Below are 10,779 nucleotides of genomic sequence, written 5' to 3' on the forward strand. Positions count from 1 at the left end.
GCTCCCTCCCCCGGCGGGGCGGCGCGGGCCCGCCCCCGCACTCACACCCCTTCCGGCCGCCCTCCGAGCCGCAGCGCCCCGCCCCGGCGCACCCAGGGGCGCCCAGCCTGCTGGCCGCCCATTCTACGGAAGGGGGCACTGAGGCAGTGGGTGGGCAGTGCGCCGAGCCGGGGAAGCCGGGGCAGGGCGGGGTCGGCCTCTATGCGCAGAGCTGGGGGGCTGCCTAGAGCGAATCTGGGAGCTGCCACTTTCGCCTCCTCTCGGTTCTCCTGGGGCGTGGGGTAGGGCTGCAAAACCGAGCTGTCCATAGAGGGGCGTCCTAGTTCCCAACTCCACTTCTGCGCAATGTGACCCAGGATCTGGAGGGACCGAGAGCCTACGGATAAGCAGGTCTCCTCCGGAGGCAGCCACCTGATGCTTTGCTCGTGCCAGCTTTGCGCTGTCTTTATTCTTTCCCAATTGCCCAGCGATGCGCCGCAGTTGTTCCTCAGACAGTTGGAACCGCTAGCGATGAGCCGGTAGACAGAAGGTAAAGGACACCAGGCTTCTTACTTGGGACTCCACCTCCGCGCGCTGTGGCAGGAAATGTGGCCGCCGGTGGGGGCGGGGCTCCCTAGAGACTCCTGAGGAGGTGGGTGTCGGCTTCTGCCGAGGGTCCCCAGGAGGAGTGGCCCGGGCCATGGGAAGACAGGGGAACCCTTCAGCCCTTCCTCATGGTGCAGGTCGTAAGAGAAAGCTATGGGAGGGCAGAAACCATTCCCCCCACCAAAAGGGGGAGCAAGAAGGGACATTCTGATCACACCTCCAGCTGGAGGGACCCAGCCAGTCTCATTCCCACCACCACCGGAGCTGCCTTAGCCTTCAGCCTCTGGGATGACCAAGGCTGCTGGGGACCATGGATTGCCCAGTAACTGAAACTGCACCCCTCAGGTCCCCCTTCGAGTCTCAGCTTCCAACCCTCCTCTGTGCACCCCAGCTTGACTTCTTCCTCTGAGGTCTGGGTTGGCCTCTCCCTCCTCTGTGTCTTTTCTCCATCTCCAGAGCCCAGAGACACTCAGTGAGGACTTGCTGGTCCCCTGCCCCCACCTCCTTTTTTGAGGGGTGGGGAGGGTATTGGGGATTGAATCTAGGACCTTCCCAGACCTACATCTCCAGTCTTATTTATTTGTTTTATTTTTATTTTTATTTTTATTTTTAAAGGAAGGGTCTCTATAACTCACCAAATTGCCCAGGCTGGGCTTGAACTCTCCCGCCTCCTGACTCAGCCTCCTGAGGAGCTGAGATTATGTGCACCACCACACCTGGCCCAAACTAACATTTTAAATCTCAAATCTAATATCTCCAGGTATCTCCATCCTGTGGCTTCCCTCCCACCACTACAGTTGGCAAAGATAGTCCCCACCATATCCCTAAGTGGCTAAGAAAAATGATAGGCAGGGCCAGGCTGGGGACAGAGTCCAATAGCTCCCCACTAGAGACCTGTCTCCCAGAAACATGGAGCCCTAGGGGCTCAAGAGCTGGAGGACCCCATCCCCTCCCAAACACACACCCTGAGGTCAACAGCCTGACTCCCCCTCTGCCATCCCTGGAGACCTTAACCCCAAGTCTCTCCCACTCCACCCTGCCCTCAGCTGGGAGTTGGCATTTGCTGGAAGGTAGGGCCAGAAGGCGTGATTGTTTGCTCTGGCAGCCTGGCCTGTGTTTCCTTTCTTCAGCCCACCCCACCCTCCCTCCAAGCCACCACTGGCAGGGCAAACAGATGCCAGCAGCTGTGGCTCCCTTCGGTCACATCTGTCGGCAGGCCCACCTACCCGGCCATCCTCAAACCCCCTCCAGATCACACAGTCACTTTGTAGGGACAGGGACCTATAAATGAGACCTGGGATGGGGCCTCCTAGGTCTTCTAGCTAATCCTGACTAGAAGAAGTTAAAAACAAAGTTTACTAGAGAGATTCTCTTGAGAAGCAAGTCAGAGATGGGGCAGAAAAAGAGAGAAAAACTAGATAAAGAAAGGCACCAAATGGCATTGGGGCTTACACCAAGAGTCCAGAAAAAGAGCTGGCAGGCAGGACACAGAAAGCCAGGTGCACAAATGATAAACCGCCCCCACTTCCAATAAAATATAGGGGAAGCAAAGGGGGGGGTGATTAACTTTAAGGCAGTGTGTCCTCACACTTGCGCACTAACATATACACTTCTATACATGTGTATTCACTCTGGCTCACTATATTACTACAGAGCACAATAGATATCCACCTGCCCCCTTACTAACTCTAAGCCAGAAGACACCCCCTTGCCAACTAGCCTCCTACCCCAAAGATAATGCCGTCGAAGGTAGGTCAAGGACAAGTAAACAAAGAAACTGCACATAGACCACCAGAAGAAATGATGTTGGGCAGAGGTGCCCAGAAGCCAATCTAGTTAAGGCAAGTTCCAGTAGAGGGGAAAGAGTCACTCACATCCCTCCCATAAAACAGCTGAAAACAAAGGGCCACGGGTCCTCCATCTTTCCAGAGCCCCCTACCCTGGTTCTTTCTCATTAGGATAGCTATCTTCTTTCTCCCTTCTTTTCCTCTTTACAAATAAAGTGTCTTCCTTTTGTTACACTTTGTCCCTCTGATTTATTACTGGGGCTGAGTCACCATCCTGGTGGGCTGTGCAGACACCAGAGCAGTGATGATTGTCCCCCAAATGCAACAATTTCACACTCCAGCTACCTTCGCAGTCACTTGTGTGCCCCCAGCCATGCCCTCTGGACAAACAGCTGGTGACCAGGGTGGCTGGTCACAGGCAGGCTGTCCAAAGGCCAAGTCTGTCCTCCCCTCTTTCCGCCTGCTGTGACCTAAGGCTACAGGCCTGGTACCACCCCAGCTCTTTCCAACTCCCCCACTAGGTAGATGGTGGCAGAACAGGTCACCCGATGGGGACAGGATGCAGACCCTGGAGCAGAGCATGAGTTGAAGGTGGGAAGCCTGAGCCAGGTGTTTGGGACAGTAATTCAGTCCCTCAGCATGGCTAGATCTTAGGGAGCAGGAGTGCAAGGATTGGAGGGGACCTCAGAGAGGCAAGGCTCTGAAATACAGAAGAGATGGGGTCAGATTTGCCTTCTAGAAAAGTCTCTTGTGGAAGCTGGTGGGGGGAAAGGGTAGGAGGGGAGGACAGAAGGAAAGGAGCCTGCGTTTGTCCCTAGGCAGATGGAGAGGTTGGTCCAAAGCGGAGGTGGGGCTACCACAGAAGGGACCTGGTAATGGGTTCAAGCCAGGGGAGAGGGAAAGTGAGGAGTCAGAGCTGACGCCCAAGCTTCTGGCTTCGGAGACTGGGTAGTGAGGAGCTCAGCCCTGGGGGATGGGCAGCAGGCCAAGTGAGGAGGCCAGTCGAGAGGTGCACTAGAGGCCAAGTGGGGTGGTAAGGGTCTGGGAGACTCCAGATGGAAGGTTGAAGCATAACCCTAGCCAGGCATGGTGGCACAGGCCTGTAATCCCAGCACTCAGGAGGCTGAGGCAGGAGAATTCCAAGTTCAAGGCCAGCTTGGGCAATTTAGCAAGACCATGTTTTAAACTTAAAAAAACCACAGCCGGGGATTTAGCTCAGTGGTTCCACCGCCTGCCTCACAAGGGTAAGGTCCCAAGTTCAATCCCTGGTACCAAAAAAAAAAAAGAAAGAAAAAGAAAAGCACAGTTCCGTGTTTGGGTTTCTGGGAAGTAACCTCAGATGGCAAAGGTGCCCCTGGTCCCCACCAGGTGGACAGGAAAAGCCATGACCCCAGAGTAGCTGAGCCACAGGCAGGTGAGCTGAGCCACATAGACTCTCTTGATTCTTTAAACACTGGGCCAGAGACTGTATCTGAAAGGCACTGGTGTGGACCAGACTTTGTCAGAGGGCCTGGCTCAGCATCATCTTGAGTGGAACAGCAGGAGAACAAAGGAAAGACAAGAGCATGAGAAACAGGAAGTTGAGGTGAGATCTCACATGGACAGACATCAGAGAGGCAGAGATGGAGGAGAGATGAGAGAGAGGCACTGCCTGAGGGTGCCCAGGTCCTCAGAGGCTCTAATGCACTTCTACCCTGGGCTTGCCAGATTCCACAGGGCATGATGCCATGCCCTTTCCGTATTGGAGCAGGTTTCTGGGGTTTTACATTGTTTTGTTTTGTTTTGTTTTTCGCAGCCAAAGGGCTGAGACTAGAAACAAGACTAGCTTTTTTTTTTCTTATACAGGGTCTTGCTATGTAGTTCAGGCTGGCCTTGAACTCACGGCAATCAATCCTCCTCCCTCAGCTTCCAGAGTGCTGGGATTACAGGGGGCACCATGCCTGGCTACAAGGCCATCTTTGAACCTGGGCTCTGCTTTTTAGAGGTTGTCGGGCAAAGCACTGCACCTTCTGAGCCTCACTTTGCTCATCTGTAATTATTAGGGTAAGCTAACAAACTCATCCCAAAAAGTGTAAGGGCTGAAGCATTACAGATGTTTATTTCTCAAAGCCCAAAGCCCTTGCTTGGTTGAGTGGTGATACCTAGACCTAGATTCCTTCCCCTTTGTAGTTCTTATATCTTCAAGATGGTTGCAAGGTTACCATACTAACTGCATCAAGCCAGAGGAAGGAGAAAGAGCACAGAGGTGGTAACCAGAGGTTTTTATGAGCTAGTTCTGACAGTGTATCCACCCATCTTGGTTTTTAGGAGCCAGTCTTCTCATATTCCATTGGCTAAAATTGGGTCGCATGGCCTTGTCTAACTGCAAGGGAAGCTGGGAAATGTAGCCTGACTGTGCTCAGAAAGAAGAAAAAGAGTTGATGAATAGCTAAATGGCCTTAGCCATATGGAGATAATATAATAGCCCACTCCCAGGTAGAGTTATGGATCCTACAGCCAGCAGGTATCCTTTTTGGTTTTCATTTTGGGAATCTTCCCTTCCCCTCTCCACTCCCAGTGATTCCCACAAAAAGGATCTCATTTCCTAGATCCAGGGATGGATGTATGGCTCCGTCCTACCCAGTGAGGGGCCTATGATTCCCTGGCCACAGAGGTTTATTAGTTTAGGAGGAACATGTTATCAGAAGCCAGCCAATCACAGCTGATGACCTGATTTTTGTTATAATATTGGGAAAAATATTCTTTTTGTTGTTGTTGTTGTTGTTTTTTGGTGCAGGGGATCGAACTTGGGACCTTGCACTTTTGAGGCAGGCGCTGGAACCACTGAGCTAAATCCCCAACCCAGAAAATATTCTTGATCAGTAAGGTGGTGGCTAAGCTGGTAGCTACAATGACTTCTAGTCATCTTGTCACAATGAGAGTAGAATTTGGATGTGACTGAATCCACTGCAGAAAGAAACAAAGATGGAGAACGGCAGATTTCTTTTCTTTTCTGTGCTGGGAATCAAACTTGGGACCTTGCACTTTCGAGGCAGGCGGCAGTACCACTGAGCTAAATCCCTGGCCCTTTTTGAGGGGGCAGGCAGATTTCTGGTAATATCTTATGAGCACCTGGATCTACTGAAATCAGTCTATCTCTGGTCATTTTAGTTATGTGAATTAATACTATCTGGTTTCTGCTATTTGAAAATGAAAGAATCAGGCTTAAGCAGCTGTTGGAAACTGACTAATGAAAGATGGTAAACACAATGTCTGGCAAAAGGGCAGACATTCCCTGCCCAGTGAATGGCTTGGGATGTTATCTTTTTGTTATTACGGGAACTGGGGAGGGATCAACAGTAGAGACTGGGGAGCAATAACCAGAGATGGAGATGGAGAACATGGGGCAAGCAGGGAACCTTTCCCATGTGTTTCTGTTCTGGACCTTGTCCTGGAGCCGGTGGGCTGGCCTCCCAATTTCCCTTGGCCCTGTCTGGGTGGCCCTGGGTCTCCCAGGGGCCCACACCCATGGCCTTCTCAGGAGGAGGAGCCTCCAAGCCGTGCAGGGACGCATTGGTGACCTGAGCCATTGGAGTGAACACTCACCATGTGCCTGGCCCTGTGTTAAATGCTTTTCAATAATGAGCCTAACTTGGGCTGGAGTGCAGCTCAGGGGTAGAATGTGTGTGCTTAGCACGCACGAGGCTCTGAGTTCCATCCCCAGCATGGCTAAATAAACCATAACAAATTTAAGAAAGGTAGAGTCATGGATCCCATTTAATCCTTCCATAGCTCTAAGTGTGTGATCCTCTCTGGCTGGCTTCGTGGATATGTAACCCGTGCAGTCACATGGCACCCGGTTGCCAGAGGGGCCCTCTGCTTGCTTTCATACTCTGCTGTAGCTGTCTCAAAATGCTTAATCACTTCTCTTTGAACTTGCATCCTGTGAGCAGAGTCCGATGGGCAGCAGGATGTGTGTGAATGGAGGACTCACTTGTAGTATGCTGCCTCACTCACGGACAGTACTCTTGCAGCGCTGGTGGACTCTTGATGCCTAGAATTCAGTCTTCAAATCTTGTCCAGGCAAGCATGCTGCATCCATAGCTGAGTGCAGGTGCTGAAAGCTTTTGGCAGAGTTTGTGCTGAACCAAAACTTGCCCCGTCCAGGAAGAAAGCCATCACGCTCTAAGAAACACAAAGCAAGTCCAGTGTAGTGGCACACGGCTGCAATCCCAGCTACTTGGGAGGCCGAGGCAGGAGTGTTAGGAGTTCAAGCCCAACCTGGCTAAGTTAGCAAGACCTTGTCTCAAAATAAAAAGGAACACAAAGGATGGTTAATCCCTACCGTATCCAGTCTTGTCCACATCACTTCTCTGGGTTAGCCAGCCCTGTGTGTTAAACAGGTTGACACTGATGGAAAGGGAAAGACAAAACCCCGGGGCCTTTTCTTTTCAGCGCTTGGTGAGCCCCAGGTGAGCTGGAGGCAGAGTGTCGGTAGGAGTCACACAGGCACTGTCAGTGAGTTAGAAACGGTTGAGTTCAGGCGAGCACTCTGTTATGGTCAAAACGAAATACATACGCACATACAAGCTATGAAACATGAATTGCGTGACTCTGGGGATTAAGGCATACGAATTATTGCTCTTAATTTTGCTTTTTAAACTGGTACTGCACAAAATAAAATGGTAAAATGCCTAAATTAACATTTTAGGCCAGGGATTTAGGGATTTAGCTCAGTGTTGCCATGCCTACCTGGCAAGCACAAGGCCCTGAGTTTGATTCCTGGTACCGGGAAAAAAAGAGCATTTTAATTTTTCTTCACTTAGAAGATTAGATAGCAAATTAAAAAGCACTGTAAGGGTGGGGGTTATAGCTCAGTGGCAGAGTGCTTGCCTGGCATGTGAGAGGCCTAGGTTCAATCCCAGCACTATATAAAAAGAAAAACACACTATAACAAGTTGAGAGACATTAAAGGAAAAAAGCTTTATATTTTAATGCCTCAATGGTCCTTTTTTTCTGTTTTCTTTTAAAACATTTTGCACTGGGGCCCCCAAAATATGTATCCAGTCCTCTTCCCATTTTACAGAGGAAAAAAGGCTCTGGCACCTCCGATTGCCTCAGGGACTTGTCGGAGGGCACTCAGTCAAGACCCCTAAGCAGTCCCGCCTGGGATCCCCTCCCAAAGCACAAGTTCAGTGGAGTTTCATGGGGTGGAGAAGGGTGTTCTGTGAGCTCCATGCCCCCTGCTCCAACCTTACTAACATTGCCTGAGCCCAGATTCTACCTTCTCCCTTTACACAGCCTTCTCCCTGGTCTCCTTGGCTCTACACTTAACCGATTCCCTCAGATGGTACTTTTATTACTTGATTCCTCTGCTCAAGAACCTTCCTTGGCTCCCTAGTACTGGCAGGACAAATTCCAAACTCTTCAACCCAGCAGTCAAAGCCCTTTAGCAACTGGCCCCTGCTAATATCCAGGTAAACCCGTCTCCTCAACAAAGCCCAAACTACCCTTGCACATTCTAACCTCGCCACCTTGGCCCAGGCTGTTCTAAACTCTTCTTTCACCTCCCCGCTCTAAGATTTATTCCCATTTTGGAAGCTGGAAGCCGGCTTTACACTGGCTCCCCCAGTCCTGTGTATTCGCCACCTTCCCTGAGCACTCTTGCCTAGTTCTGAATGAGACTCCCAGGAGGCCCACAGAAGATCAAGGCCTTGGCACACAGGGGAAACTGAGGCCCAGAGAGAGGAAGGGATTCAAACAACAACGTAGAGGCAGGGAGGCTGAGGCAGCTTGGGCAGAATTCCAAGCCTAGGTGTCCCTTTCCCCGTGGCTTTTCTCAGCATTGGCTGCTGGAGCCCGTGGCTTCCTTGAAAGGCAGAGAGTGACAGAAGGCAGCCCGGGCTTGGGGGCTCCTGCTGGCCTGGGAAGGGTCTTGCTCCTGGACAGTGGAGACAGGGATTTGAACCAGGCACTGTTCAGGGGACAGGTGCTAGCAGGCAGGGGAGGCTTGGGTCTGACTCTGTTGTTCCAATTTCATTCATTCATTCACTCATTCATTCAATCGTAAGTACGTATCAAAGACCCTCTGAGCACCAGGCACAGCACTGGCCCTGGAGAGATGAGGTCACACCGGCACAGACGGCATTGTGGCCAACAGCACCTTGAGAACAGAGCAGGAGAGGCGGGCGTGACTTCTCCTCTGGGGGAGTCAGAAGAGACCTCCTGGAGGAAGGGACACTTCTGAGGTCTGAAGGAACCTGGAGGGAACGGTGTTGCCGGCTAAGGGAATCGCCTGTGCGAAGCTGGCTTGGCTGTGAGGATTTGGAGGAGCCTGCTCGTCGCTGAGCCCAACTCTCCTGTATGCCACTTCAATGTGGGCTTGGGGTGGCTGGGCAATGCCCAACCCAGAGAGGACAGAGAGGCTGGGGTGACCCACCACTGCCCCACTTTAGCTTGTAAATGGGTTTGCATCAAGACGCAGACAGCCCTCTAGGCTTGGGAATGTCACCTTCTCTCACAGTCACCGGGGTCCACAGGCTGGTGGGGCTAAGGCCCTGCTACTGAGCCCTGATTCACAATCTACTCCTTTCCCGCCGACAGCCCTGCTCAGGGCACAGGTGAGGAAGGCCTGTGCTCCCCACTGTTCTGAGTGGTACCCCCCAGGTTCTTTGTTTCCATCTCTCAGGTGTGGGGACCCCTACGCGAGCACCTGACACACATGCCCCGTGGGTCCTGGCCTAGAGCCCTGGCCTGGAGCCACCTGCACACCCTCCTCCAGCCATCGGTGCTCACCTGCTCTTCCCACTGCGAGGCTCTGAGGCTTTCTTTCTCCCAGGGGTTCCACACCATCTTTGCTACTTCCTGCCTCCCTGGGGGTGCCCCACCCCCCACCCCCGCCTGGGGCCAGGTCTGGCTCCCTACTCATAGTAGGAAGGTCTGGCTGCTACTCCCTCTGTGGGGACCACCTCCCCACTTTTCAGCGGGCTGGGCTGCTAGCAGCCCCCTGATCCTGAGCCAGTAGGGCCGCTGTGCTCTGGTAACCCTGTCAGCACCCACAGCCCTGGTGCTGAGCATCTGCTCCGCTCCCCCTTCTCCCAACACCCTGAGGGCAGAGCCACCAGGTCTGGCTGATCTGTCTCCCAGGGACTGTCAGGCCTGCATATGCTGAATGGCTGAGCTAAGGGGAGGCTCTTAGGAACAGAGCCTGTGAAAGTCTGCTGTGGCTGGGGACACGGGGTTTTTCACCAGCAGAAGAGCAAGCACATGGGGTCCCTCATCAGCCCAGGACTCCATAGCATTTTGCCTTGAGGGAACTGCACCTTCCCTCTGGAATCCATCTCTGCAGGATGCCTGCACAGGGAGCCAAGTCCACCACGGGCCAGGCTGCTCATTCTGCAGCTCCTTGAGGCAACTTCCTGTCCTCCCCCCCTTATCTGCCCAGCCAGATAGAGAAGAGGAAGTTGTCCTCTCCCTCCCAACGGTAGCAGAGACGCCCCCTAGATGTTAGGAAGGGACAATGTGTCCCTTGAGAGCAGGCCTGCCCCTTCCAGGCCTGCCTCCTCTTTTTGCTGCTACACAGTTCTCTTCTTAAAGTAGCTATGCAGCTACTCCCCAGCTCAAGTGCCGTCCATGACTTCCTACGCCAGTGATGGGAGCTTTTTAGAGCTTTTAATGATACAAACAGCCCACTGCCATAGATTCGCCACCACTGCCCTATGCTTTTCCTGAGGAAGAGCAACTCCAAGGCTAGTCTTTCAGGCCAACTCGCCAGCTTGTCTCATGTCCCTGCCCCTCCTCCACCTCAGACTCCAGTCACATGGACCTGTCTCCTCTAGACCTCCCTTCTCACCTTTGCCCATCTTTGCCCATGTTATTACCTGTATTGAGAAACACTCCTCCTTCTCTTCTCCTTCTCCTCCTCCTCCTCTTCCTCTTCTTCCTCCTTCTCCTCCTCCTCCTCCTTCTCCTTCTTCTTCTTTGATGGTACAGGGGATTGAACTCACAGCTTTCATACTGAGCTACATCCCCTACCGTTTTTTAAATTTTTTATATTTTTGGGTACCAGGAATTGAACTCAGGGCCTTGCGCCTGCCAGGCAGACACTGTGCCACTGTGCTACATTCCTGGCCCCTATTTTTTAAATTTTTGAGACAGAATTTCACTAAAGTTGAGAAGTTGCCCTGGCTGAGCTTAAACTTGCTATCCTCCTGCCTCAGCTATCCAAGTAGCTGGGATTATAAATGTGCACTGATTCTAAACCTTCCTTATCCTTCAAAAGCCCTCTCCAAAAAGTCCTGGGCCTCTCACTGCCTTCTGCCCCCACCCAGAATGACCCAGTGTTCCTGTGTGTCTCTGTGTTGGGCTTAGTTCCCATCTGCAGTCTGTAAGCAGTGCATCTCTCTAAGACAAACGCAGTTTTGGGATC

This window comes from Heterocephalus glaber, unplaced genomic scaffold (assembly GCF_053883595.1).
Source record: "Heterocephalus glaber isolate CG9 unplaced genomic scaffold, H.glaber_assembly_v1.0 deba00001564, whole genome shotgun sequence".
Taxonomy (NCBI): domain Eukaryota; kingdom Metazoa; phylum Chordata; class Mammalia; order Rodentia; family Bathyergidae; genus Heterocephalus; species Heterocephalus glaber.